Raw genomic sequence first — 10,410 nt, forward strand, 5'->3', positions numbered from 1 at the left:
GGACAGGGGACGCCGTGCCTGCGCGCGGCCGGCGGCCAGGGCCGCGTGGCCGCGGCCGGTGACGGGAGGCGGCGAGCACGTGGCCGCGCGGCCCCGCACCGCCGGGGGCGGCGCGCGCCGGCCGTCACCCCTCCACACACATACCTCCGCGGCCTGAGGGAACGGGCCGCTGCCCACCGACCCACTCGCGTCTCGCCGCCGCTCGGCGAGGCGGGGCGGGGAGGAGCTGGGCCGCCCGGCCAGCCGAGCCGGGTCACCCCGAGGCAGCGCAGGGGCTGCCCGGTGGCTCCCGAGCCCCCGGCCGCGGCCGCAGCTGGCGCTGGGCGCCGGCGGTGGAGGAGCCTGTCGTGGAATGCCCACGGCGTCCTGCCCGCGAATCACCCCGCGGCAGCTCCACGGGGGCGCGTGAGGGAGCGCCGGGACAGCCCCGCCACCGACGGGCGCTGACACTGGCGCGTAGTCCTTGCGCCGCCGCTGCCCCCCGGAGCTGCCGGCGCGGCCGGGAACGCCGCGGCGGGCCGGCGGCACCCGTGGAAGTGCTGCCCGCCTTTATGTAACGTTAGCGTGGATTTCTGCAGTTACTGCCAGGCAGGGAAGGCTGGTGTCTGGTGCCATTTTAGGCTTAAGCCTCTACTTTAAAACAAAGTTAATTCAGTAAGTTGCTTTAATTCGCATCCAAGCTTAAGGAGTTTATGCTCTTTACCGTTGTTTAACAAGAGACCGTTTCCACGCTTCGCATTTGGGGGGCGGATGGCAGCAATGATTTATGAAACAGATCGCATTCTTTTTTAATTAAGTATCCTTGTAGATTTTATCTTCCATGAATTTGACAGGAGCACATAAGACACTACATTAGTCTGGGAAATCGTACGTGCCCTTTCTACTAACAGCTTGTAGAAAAAAAAAACGTTTCCCAAAGATTTAAAAAAAGTTATAAATGCGGGAGAGGGAAGTATGGTTTTGTAACCTATGGCCAGTTATGGCAATTATATTTTTTAGCTATGTGTAACGACTCTGAAATTAGCAACATATCAAACTTGACAGCTTTTGATGAAATGTTTTACTTGCACAATAAACTCGCCCGGTGCTGCCCTTCCTATTGAACAGATTCATTTTGCCTTTTAATAAAAGCACACAGCCAAGTGCTCTTAATTATATAGTGATTGTTTCACGTTTTCCAGAGTAAGTCTAAAGGTGTTTATAAAAGGTGTTTACTACAAAGTAAATAGGTGAGGATGGATCCTGCCATGAAGGGTGATGGATGCCAGCATGAAGGTACACACCAGGCAAGTAGTGTGTAAATGTGCAGGTAGAACACCTGGGCTCTGAGCGCTGCTGTGAATTTAACAGATGAATCGTTTGTTGTCTCTGAAACTGCATTTCACTATAAGAAGCCTACTTTTTTTTTGTTTTTTAAATTTAGTAAAAGCAAATATAAAAACATGAAAGTCCATTAGGAAATAACTGTCAGGGGGAAAACAATCTCAGATAAATCTTCTGCCCCATAAATAACTCAGCACTTTCCTAGATACTTCCCATTTCCTTAGAACGGAATAATACAAAGAGTGACTCTTAAAATAAAAAATCCTCACCATTTCAGATTTTCGGCACTTCCTTTAGAAGCAGTTCTCTAAAATTTCGTTCTTCCACTTATGTTACTCTTCTAAATTTGGCATTTAGGGCTTTTGGCATGTTTACAGTGTCATATTCCATGATTAATCCTAACAGATAATAGTTTGTTGATTTTAACTTTAACTGCTCTTATTGTTATTAATAGACAGCTGTTTAAAGGAGCCCTTAAAAGCAGCATTGTAACTCCTCCAATGAATCACTTGAATGAAGGATACCTTTTATTAACAAGTGTTCTGCAGTTAACAATTCATTCACTCTTTGGAGGTAAAGAGCGCTTCCCGGTAACTTTTCTGAGTCTGTTAGCACCGGGCAGACTGAAGTTTATAGTATGATTTGCCCTCTCCCTTTATTGTAAGGCTAATTGAAGGTTTACTTAAAGGGTACCATGTTTTAACACCTGGCCCAGCTGCTAAGTAGTGCTGGATCTCAGCTGGATTTTACTTGAATGCTCTTAGTGGGATTAAGGAAAGGCAACCATACGGCAAGAGCAAACCAGTGGAATCCCAAACTCACTTTCAGAGCCCTTGAGAAAATACTTGCCAGTTTGAACTCCACCTCATTTCTGCTCTATAGTGCTGGCCTGAGGCATTGTAGCTACTAGGGACCCAAGCCCAGGAGGAGACCCGAAGGGCCTCAGCTAAGCATAAAGAAGCACGAGCATATTGTTGCAATAACAGCATTCCTTGAAAAGGGAGCGAGCCAAGTTGTCTCCAGGCAATGCAGGTACCAAGCTTAGATTGGCTTCCCAGCCAGACAAGTCCCATTTTTTTTCACCATTTGAACTTGTGCTACACAAGTCATTTATTCAAATGTTCATTTTTTTCCCCCTTCATGCCTTTGGCTCAAAAGCCACTCTGTGACACTGCAGCAATCTCTGGAAAATTCCAGGTCACCGGGGAGGGGAGTTGTGGTGCTCCAGCAAGAGAACTCTTTAGGAAAAAATCACCATTGCTCTCGAGTACAACAGGCCATTACTCACTCAACCAAACTGCAGCTAGATTTTAGCCATCGCCACCAACAAAAAATGTGTTCAGAGCCCCTGCAAAGCTGAAAGCACCATTTGCAGTTGTATGGAGTTTTGTAAGGGTGGACTAAGGAGGCTCCTTAGACGTTTACCCATAGAAACTGTCAGGTGCCAGGCCCTGCCCCTGGAGAATGCCCTCTCTGTGTTAGTTCAAAGGATCAAGTCAGCTAGAGATTCCCCTGGGCAGCGGTGAGGAACCACAGTGGCTGGCAGGGAGGCGGCAGAGCTGGCAGCACTTGTTGCTGAGCTGGGAGTCAGAACAGCTTGGTATGCTGAAGGTTGGGACGACGACACAGAGCAGAAGAATGAGCCTAAATTTAGAGGCCTTTTTGCTTCCTGTGCCACATACATTTGGAATAAGCAAGAATCCAACCCGAAACCTTCAGCAAGGCTTCCTTCTTGTAGATCCTTACAATAGCCTACAGCACTCAGTAGGCAGAGATGTGGCATGAGATGTCGAAAGCACTTTCAGCACCAACTAATTTTGGCAGTTTGATTCTGTAAAAATTATTGCTATGGTACCAGTACATCGTCTATCACTTTTCTCCACCACACATCTTGAAACTAGGCCACCTTACAGCCAGACGCAAGAGTCAGGGAGTCCGGAAGGAAAGCAGATGAGAAACAGCCTTAGCGGTGAGAGCGCTCTGGTGTGCGGAGCCAGCTCCTTGCAGCTGATACACGTTTTACGTTAAGACCCTAATGGGAAAACAAGCCCCTTGCCCAAAAAGACAAGCCCCCTCCAGTAACCAGGCTTCCTTCTGCCTGCTCTCGGGATGACTTTTAGTGATTTGGGTGTTTCCGGCCATGGCGTGTGTGTGCAGCAGGTGGGGGTGGGTGTCTCCTCCTGCAAGGCAGCCCAGAGCCTGAAAGCTGTCTTCTGGAATACGGCATGATTTCTTTACCTGAGCATGGTTTGAAAGCCGCTGCTGGAAGCGTGCTTCGCCCTGGGGACTGCCTAGTGAGTGGAGGCTAATATTTACTGCGGGCTCCTACGCGCTGGCTAGGGTTCAAACGGACTGGATGCAGTGGGCTGGATTGCCCTCTAGAGGGAAGTCAGGTAGGCTGGCCCCTGCCCCCACGGCCGGTGTCCAGCTGAACTCTTTACACTAACTGTGTGTGCAATGCCAGGAGTCAGGCATGGACTCACCGAAATTGGGCAGGTACTTAAATTAGGCAGCTTGGAATTCACCTTAAATTATTTAGGCGAGTATTTGATATAAATAAACTTCAAAGAGACTGAATAGGCTTGCCAAAAAAAAAAAAAAAAAAAAAAAAAAAGCAAGCACACAGGTTTTGAAATCTTCTGCCTTGGATTAAAATTAAAAACCAAACTGATTTTTAGGACTTTCAGAGAATCTGAAAGGGACCGTTAAAAAAATCAGTCTAATTATCTGATTTGCAGTGAAACGTGGTCTGCAATTCCAAGTTTATAAAAACTGAAATATTTAATGGCAAATAAGGCCACATGATAGCCAAATTCACATACTTTAATGCTCTTCACTGCCAGTCAGACTGAAAGGACATGTTTGGACACATTGCGCAGTAATATTTAGAACCTCCATTGGCCCACAGGCAACAGTTCTGAACAAGTAACGCGCTGCGGGCAACATCCATACATTGCTATAACCCAGGCAGAACGGAGCAGTGGCAGACACCTGAACTTCATTTATATTTTTAAACTTCCTGTGGCTGCAAGCAGCATTGGAGGGTTCTGCCAGCAACATATTACACTGGTTGGGAAACACTGGTTTAGAGTGCCAGTTAATATAATTGCATTCTTTTTTTCTTCTGAGAAACAAAATTGTTACATGTTACTCTGTCTTTTTTTAATTTTATAACAACACTGGATCTTGGTACAATGATAGATGGTGTTGGAAACTTTTCAAAACTGCTATTTAGGTAGAGATTTAGCCATCACTGAGATGGACAAGAAATACCATAATTGTATTGCTTGCTGAATCAAGGATATCGAAATAGAGAATCCACATGGCATCTTTGGATTTGAAAAACAAGCCGGTTTATCTCCAAGTACATGTGGGTTGGAAATCTTACACTTAAGAGTTTAGCTCACAGAAAAAAAAGTTTTGAAGAAATGAACATTCATGATAAAAAAACCCTTTTCTAGCCTGAAGTAGCACCAGAGCGCACTGGCAAGAAGGCAGATATGTAACAGTTGAGCTCCAAAGGAAGGGGAATTTGATATAAAAGCTTAAAATAAAAATCAGATCAAAGCTGCAGTGGAAGATGGAGTAGAACAGAAATGTAAAGGAGCTTCAAGAATAGAGTAACTAACCCAGTGAGCAACCTAAAATCTCCTTCTGTTCTGCAGCAGTTTACTTATACATCAGTTGCATCCATAACTGTTTAAAAACTGACAAATCTGAGCAATTTCACTCTTGGAAACATAAGCCTCTTTTAATCTCTTGGCAATGAAATCGCAGTTCCCTTTACTCTATGTTAGTTCAGCCAAGAACTGCGCCATTGTATGCTATCTCACAGCTTTGCATTTAAAAAGAAGTAATGCTCACTTAATGCACAGTCATTCTATTATCTATACCATAACTAACTCTGAATGATCAAACATTTATCCCATAAAGGTCTGCTTGTCAAAATTCTGTCTTACGTCCAAAAGAGGTAAATATAGCCTGGAAAGTCCTTTCTCTCAAAGACATCCACATCTCCCAATCAAGTGGAAACAGCACACTCTCCTTTGTATGCTGAACACTCAGTTCCATATCCTGCCCATTATATAGAGAAATAATATTTTGGACCTGTTGCATAGTCTCATACCTCATTAATTTCAAATATTTGCATCAATATTTAAAAAAAAAAAAAGATTTTGGTAAGCAATGTAGAAAACTTGGTTTCTTTGAGAACTCAGCTGCCTGATTTGCTATATATTTTTTTTCTATGTAAACATATCTTTTATTAAATGGAATTAACCGTATTCAGACTGTAGAAATACTTATGGAAGAAATCCTCTTTGTTTCAGAACCTGAAACTGAAACAGCCTTTCTAGGTTTTTGAGTCCCAGCTGCTGCTATCATGGCCATCACGTTATACAATCCCTTCCCCAAACAAGTCGCTGTCCTAGAAGCAGCTAGAGATCCTCCCTTTTCAGTCTTTATCCTCACTACTATTGGGAAGCTACTCCTGAGCCTTGCTCTTTGGGTGGATGGGAACTTTCCCTTCTGAGTTTGCGTTAACATGGACCTCTGGTTCATGGCTACGAGATGCTTTAACGCATCTGCTTTAACCCAGTCATACCCGACAGTAATGGCTTTGAGAACAATCACATATTTAAAAAGTGAATGCATTTTATCCAACAGAACTTTGCCTTTGAAATTGGGAAAATTTAATCTGGACTGATTGTTTAATAAAAAATGTAGGTGTAGGGACCTGGGTTTACAAGAACAGAAAAAACCCACCTGCTTAGTGGTTATTACTACAATAGAATGTGATTGAAAGCAATTACTTTTCATAAAAGTGTATATAAGAAATACTTCCAGTTATTAGTAATGTGACCATTTTTAGCAGCAGCAGTCGTCTTTAAGAAATACTAGATGCTTAAACCCTGTTTATGTTCCTGCAAAGATACCTTATCTTAGCATATGCACATCTAAAAGCCAGCTATAGCTCGTGGGCATCTGAGCAGAGGTAGGATATTCATAGTTTTTGTACACTGATAGAAAATGTTAATATATTAACTTCCATAGGTTGACAAAAGCAACAACATGGTTTGATTAAAAATAAGTCTTACTAATACAGACATTTTTTCTGTAATGTTCTCCTGCTAAACCCATTTTTTTATGCTGGTGCTGAAAATAATGATGCAAGCAACTAAGTGTAATTGTAGAAAATTATTGCTAGTGATTTACATATGAAATACACACCTTTTACTGCCTCTAGTTAGCATTGTTCAACTAGCTTATAAATAGTACAGCTGAAATGCTGCAAACAGAAAACAGTTTTCGATGGGCACATGCTATGAATGAAGAAATGTTCAGACACAATGTGCAAGTTGGAAAGCTTTCATCAAAACTAGCCAAGAGGGAAAAATGCTTCATTTCCTAATCACGCTCTGTTTCAGATAAGCCGGTCACATATAGAAAGTGTCATGCTCATCTGCAGAGTAAAGCTTTTTAAAATGAGTGTTTATGTTTTGCTGGAGGAAAAAAAAAAAGTAATCTATCAGTACTTGTTTTAGATTTTTCTAATTAATTTTATGTAACATTTCACTGTTGTAATTTGACATTTAATAACTGCTAAAATTTGAACCTGAAATGATGCAAGTCATTTGGTGTAAACATTGAAGGCATAAAAAAAGTCTAATTTTAAAATACTGTTTTCAGTGCAAGTGAAATACTCGCTTTTGTGTACAATTTTAAAACTAAAAATGTTGGCCATTGTTCTAATAATAAAGCAGAGTATTTTTAGTCTTCAATATTTGGGGGAAACGAGGAAGGCAAAGTGGAATAGGGTAAAGAAGAAAATTTTAAAGCAAGATTTTTTATAATGTCGCTGCAAAATTGCAATCCTATACAAGCGTATCAAAATATGCCTCCAATTGATTTTTATAAATATATTTCTTAAAAAACAGATAAATCTGAGAACTAGTGTTTTAGCTATCAGTGGGACACCTGTCTGCCACTATTAGCCAAGAGCAACATTCTCCTATGACACGATCCCTCTCTCCCACTGCAGATAGACTTGCAATTTTATCATGTCAAGTCGGTTGAATACTGTAGAATACCGCTTTCCAGTTTAGTAAGTAAATTGTCTCATCGCTGCTCCTGTTTCGGAGAAAAAGGTTGCCTTTCCTCAAGAGATGTACCCTGACAAAAGCATTTTGCAAATCGGAGGGAACTGAAGTCAACTGCGGGCACTGCAGAGAGGGAATCTGCTACACACGGGGGAGCCAGAGCATGCCGGTGGCTGCGAGCAGGCTCAAGCACAAGTGCCCGGAGATGTGGGAAACGGTGACTGGCATGAAGCGTTGGTCTATCGATTGCCAATTTGTTTGTCACCCTCTTGTCCCCCTCACAACTTACAGCAATCTTTGTGCTTTAGCTTTTTGGTTATTTTAAACGTGTTTGCTGTCGCAATCAATGGCTACTTTTTCACAGCTTTAGAAAAACAGGCTTACCCTGAAAGAGAAACCCGTGAATGCTAATTAAGTAAATAATTAATGCATTTTAGGCATTGGTTTCTGAAAGGAAAAAAAAAAAGATAGTTTAATGCAAAGACCGTCAGAACAGATGACTTCCAGAACTGGAAATATTCTTTGCTTTGAACTGCTTTGAGAGACTGAAAAGCTTTAGCTCTTTATTTTTCATAAGACACTGTGCAGGTAAAAGTACTTTGAAGACTACAAAGAATAAAAAAGAGTTTGATGCCTCACTTTTCTGTGAGATTGAAGTAGTTGATGAGAGTAGTGACAGCCAGTGATCTGACCCAGAAGCCACTTCCCTGATAAATCTGCAGCATGACTGTTGCTTGAGTTAGCCTGTTGCGTCTATGAAAATGCAAACACTATCTGCTCAGAAGAAAAAGCAACAGAGCGATCTCACCAGCAGGTTTACCCCTGAGGAGGCTGGTCTGGCATCTTTAACAGCACTTGGAGCAAGCATTCCCCAGCCACTCCAGAGAATGCTTCCCTAATGTTTCCATTAAACTAAAAAGAGCTTTTCAATCTTTTAGCAACTTCTATCAAGTTGGACGCTAAGTCAAACACAGGCCACCCGTGCAGCCTTTATTGCAAAAAAGGCAAGGCACACGCTGGGTTACATTAGGAGAAGCACACCAGCTGATCAGGTGCGCCAGGCCATCAAATCCATGCAGTCCAATAAACCTGGTTGTCTCTTTCTTCCACCTAGCCAGAGGCAGGGCCCCTCTATTCCTGGATGGAGTATTCGTTACCTGATTCTTGTAACTGCAAACCGTAAGTTCCTTATTTGGAAGTACCTTCTACTCTGTCCTGGGAATTGCTCAACAACTGGAGCAGTAATTTTCCTGTATGGACCCTTTTTGGCCACTCTTTTACCTCACAATTCACAGACCTCAGCTTCCAGGTTCAAAGTGGGCTCACTATCCCACTTCGTCATGTCCTCCTCATGGTTGTGCAGACAGAACCACAGGGTGGCACGCAAACGTGTCCATGGTACCCTTCCCCCTGAGCAGAGAACAGCTCACTTGATAGCTGAGATGATGGCTGGTATGGATGAGAAGGAAGACATACTGTCTTTGAGTAACTGGAACTGTTGGGACAGCCTCTCCCCAGCTGACACACAGGCCTGTAGGGTTGGGGTGGAAGAGAAATTCTCTTTGAATTGCTGGAGCTGTCCGGCCAGTCTACCCACAGCTGGGGCCTTGATGTCTGGCTGACTCATTAGCACCAGGGTGCTGGCGATGGTGCACTCCATATGAACTTTGGCCGCATAGACTGCATGCACTGGACTTCATCCGGGTCTTTAGATGCCTGGTTGCTGTCCAGGCTGCTGCAGATCACCTCTGTCACTGCTAATTCCCTCAGATACCGGATACCACTCTCAGTGGTTGTCCACTTGCCTTGATAGATTACAAGTTCTTCCTTGAGGGGATACCTTTCCTTCATACTGAACAGGAGCTGCCTCCAGAGGCTGCTGATTGCTGCTCCTTTTCCAAACCCTTTGATGCCCCAGTCTCTTGCAAGAGATCCCAGCTGCTGGGTTTCCTTGCCCTCCAATTCCTGACTGCTGGCCCCAGTATCTGAGCATTGGAGCAGCCAGCTGATAATTAGCTGAGCAGGTTGATGGCTACAATCTTTGTGCATAACTTGCAATTTACACAGGTATAACTAGCTGGTGATTTCTGGCTCATTTGTGACTTCTGTCTCTTTCCCCTCCTGTTCTTGTGACTGTTCTGCTGCACAACTGGCCCCCCCTCTGATTCCTCCTCCTCCCTCTTAGGAGAAGCTTCTTCCTCTCTGACTGAATGACTTCTGCTTCCATTGTTTCTTCTTGACTATAGGGGTGACTGATATAGTTGAGAGTTGGGTCTCTGGCTTAGTTGTGCTCGTTTGTATGTTTTCAGATCCAGAGACCCTCTCTTCCCCCTGAGGGTGCTGAACAGTGCTTGTCAGGTGTAGGTCAGGCCCAGCACGGTGCGAGAAGTTGTGTTCTTTTAGCATAGCCAGGGCACCTTTTTCTCAAATGTTCTGTCACTTTATCAGGATCCTGCACTTGTTCGGGGATCAAGTCCCACACCATCAGAGGTGAAAACTGTTCTAGATACCTGCCTGTAATCTCCTACACACCTTGCCACCCACGACCACACTGCCTCAGGGCACATCCCTGTGTGATATTCCTAGTCAATTAAACTTAGGAAAAACTGGAAACAGATTCTTGAGACACACCAGTGTGAGCATTCTGATTGCTCAGGCATTTTCAAAACACTGAAGAGTCATTGTAACACAGTGGAAAGCAACTACTCTGCAGGAGATGAAAGGGGAAGGTGCCGTTCTTTGTTTCCTCCACAAACTAGCTCTGAGGAAAAGAGGGAAAAGGTGTAATTGTTAATTGTCTCCACGAGATGGTTCCCGAAGTACTGGGACAGCAGCAACGCAGGGCCCAAACACCAGACTGGGCTCAGGGCCAGTGCTTTCATCATAGTTCTCCTCAGCAAAACACAACCAAGTGCTACATGGCACAGCAAACTGCAAAAGCCAAACCCAGCATTTAACAAGCTCTCAAATTTGATGTACAGCAAGAGAG

This window comes from Strix uralensis, chromosome 3 (assembly GCF_047716275.1).
Source record: "Strix uralensis isolate ZFMK-TIS-50842 chromosome 3, bStrUra1, whole genome shotgun sequence".
Classification (NCBI taxonomy): Eukaryota; Metazoa; Chordata; class Aves; order Strigiformes; family Strigidae; genus Strix; species Strix uralensis.